General features: G+C 45.8%; 1 pseudogene; it reads right to left on the minus strand.

Moving 5' to 3' along the window:
• Positions 1-218: 218 nt before the first annotated feature.
• LOC127692856 (tubulin beta chain-like) lies at positions 219-1,555 on the minus strand (annotated as a pseudogene).
• Between the last annotated feature and the right edge of the window lie 1,649 nt (positions 1,556-3,204).

Below are 3,204 nucleotides of genomic sequence, written 5' to 3' on the forward strand. Positions count from 1 at the left end.
TTTCAACTGTGGAAAGTACTTGTTTTCAGTATTTTCTTGGAAGACTTTTTTTTCCCCCACAAACAGATATTTATTGAGTGCCTGCCTCGTGCCAGGCACTGCTTACCCCAGTGAGAAAACAACATGAAGCAAAAACAGGACAGAGGCAGCAGAAAGAAACTGGAGGACAAGGAGCAGTTGGAGAAAGCTGAGGGAACTGAGCAGCCTGAGGTGATGCCTTAGGTCTCTTCTGCCTCCTCTCCGAAATCCTCTTCCTTTTCCGCGGTGGCATCCTAGTACTGCCGGCATGAGAGACGAGGTCGTTCATGTTGCTCTCAGCTTCGGTGACTCCATCTGGTCCATGCCCTCACCAGTGTACCAGTGGAGGAAAGCCTTCTGGTGGAACATCACCGGAAACTGCTCCGAGATGTGTTTGAAGAGCTCCTGGATGGTGGAGCTGTTTCCAATGAAGGTGACTGCCATCTGGAGGCCGCGTGGTGGGATGTCACAGACAGCTGTCTTGACCTTGTTGGGGATCCATTCCACAAAGTAGCTGCTAGTCTTGTTCTGCGCATTGAGCATCTGCTCATCCACCTCCTTCATAGACATTTGCCCACAGAAGACAGCCGCAACTGTGAGGTACCGGCCGTGGCTCAGGCCATCATGTTCTTGGCGTCGAAGACCTGCTGGGTAAGTTCAGGCACAGTGAGGTCCCGGTACTGCTGGCTTCCACGGCTGGTGAGAGGGGCAAAGCCAGACATGAAGAAGTGGAGACGTGGGAACAGCACCTTGTTGACAGTCAGCTTTCGAAGGTCAGCGTTAAGCTGGCCCAGGAAATGGAGGCAGGTGGTGACACCGTTCCTGTGGCTGAGACGTGATGGTTCAGGTCTCCATAGGTTGGTGTGGTGAGCTTCAGGGTACGGAAGCAGATGTCACAGAGGGCCTTGTTGTCAATGCAATAGATCTCATCCGTGTTCTCCACCACCTGATGGACAGACAGGGTGGCGTTGTAGGGCTCAACCACGGTATCAGACACTGGGTGAGGGCACCATGCTAAAGGTATTCATGATGCGGTCAGGGTATTCTCGGATCTTGCTGATGAGCAGGGTGCCCATGCCAGAACCAGTGCCTCTACCCAGTGAGTGGGTCAACTGACAGCCTTCCCAGCAGTCACAGCTCTCTGCCTCCTTCCGCACCACATCCAAGACAGAATCAACCAGCTCAGCTCCCTCTGTGTAGTGGCCCTTGCCCAGTTGTTGCCTGCCCTAGACTGACCAAAACCAATCATGTGGTCTGAAGATCTGGCCAAAAGGACCGGAGCGAATGGAGTTTATAGTCCCGGGTTCTAGATCTACCACGATAGCTCGAGGGACATACTTGCCACCTGTGGCTTCAATGTAGTACTCCGAGATTCTGTCCCTCTGCAGGTCTCTGTTCCCGCAGTAGGTACCAGCAGGGTCGATGCCCTGTTAATCGCTTATCACCTCCCAGAACTTAGCACCGATCTGGTTGCCACACTGTCCGGCCTGGATGTGCACGATTTCCCTCATGGCTACGGTTTACTGTAACAAATTGTTTTGATGCTTCCGATGTAGGTACCAAGTAAAAAAGATAATTAAGTTTTAGTTTTTGTTTTCTTCTGGGCCAGTCTCAGACTGAAAGGGTGGAACGGAGTCCGGAGGCTGTAGCAATGAGGTTCGAGCACAACCGCAGGAAGGTTCCCAGAGGCCTTCTTGGAAGACATTTAACACTTTAGAAAAATCATTCTTATTATGTCCATCCAAATAATTTTTCTCTTTAAAAATCAAATGTTCTAAGAAATAAAAAATTTCAAGTTACCCCATCCTATAGAGAATATTTTCAAAGCATTGCAGTTTTTAGGTTATAATGTCAAAACCCTGAAAATATCAATATAATTTGGCATGATCGCTGTCCAAAATTTTTAAGTGGAGTGTCTGTGGCAAAAGTACAGCAAATTTAATTTCTGTCACTTTCAAAGTAAATTCTAGTTGAGTTCTTTCAGTCTCATTTCTAAATAACAATAACTATGTAACTATATATAACTATATGTAACTATATATATATGTACACACACACACACACACACACACACACACACACACACACACACATATATGTTACTACTGTTTTTGGATCAGCTGTAAAGTAATACATGTTCCGTGAAAACATTTTGAAATCCTTTGAAACATCCAAAGAACACAAACATACTACATAACAGCCGTAGGTGCAGAAATAGATAAATCTAAAACAATGACAGATAAATCAAGCAAGTGTGCGATGTCTTCAGACAGTAAGGGTTTGCTTCTATATAGCTCTGTGACTTCCATGCTGCTGGTCAGAGAAACAGTCCAAGAATGGAGTCATGTGAGAATTCTGAGGGCTCATGAGAAAACTCCAAGAAAACAGACAAGAGTCTCGTGACCTCAGTCTCTAAAAACACAGAATTGTTCTTAGAACTTGGTCTCATGCTCCTCCCAGATGTAGTGGAGGAGCTGTTGTTATTCACATGTCTATGGAAAAACACATTTATGCCCTGCGTGGGTTTTTCTTATGATTCAGCACCTTGCTTACACGAATCTTCTTAACCCCGGAGTATAAATTGTCTGATGTACTAAAAAAAGTTGGCTATTGCATGAGATTTTTGTCTGCCTCATTTGTAGACCCTGCTCTCCCAGGTTCATGCTGCCAACTAGAGCTGAAAACCCTACCATGCCTGGGGGCGTTTAGAGAGTCAGTCTCCTGTTGGGTAGCATTGGAATGCTCCAGGGTCCAGGGGTCATTTTTTAATTCCCGGAGGAACCAAGAGTAGATAATTCTGCATCTAATTCCTCTTCTTAGAAAAGCACCCTTCTCTTCCCTTCACCTTTACATGCTATTCTTGTGATCAATAAGACTCTTGAGAGGTGAATACATCATACTGTCACCTCTAGGCTTGAAGAGTGTATGTTTGTGAAAGAGTCAGTTCCCCAGTCAGGCTCACAGTGAATACACTTGGCAAATACTCACATGACTGAAGCAGATTGCATCAGGATATCTGATGCAGGACATCTTTCTTGCAAAAATGGTTGCATGTGCAGTGGACATGACATTTGAAAGAAATAAACTTGCACTTGGTTGAAATGTCCTTAGATTTTGGGTGTCTGTCGCCACTGTACGTCTGGCCTCATGTGGTTCATGAAGAAAGACAAGAAGCATACTTCTTAA

The sequence above is a fragment of the Apodemus sylvaticus genome, chromosome 9 (genome assembly GCF_947179515.1).
Source record: "Apodemus sylvaticus chromosome 9, mApoSyl1.1, whole genome shotgun sequence".
Taxonomy (NCBI): domain Eukaryota; kingdom Metazoa; phylum Chordata; class Mammalia; order Rodentia; family Muridae; genus Apodemus; species Apodemus sylvaticus.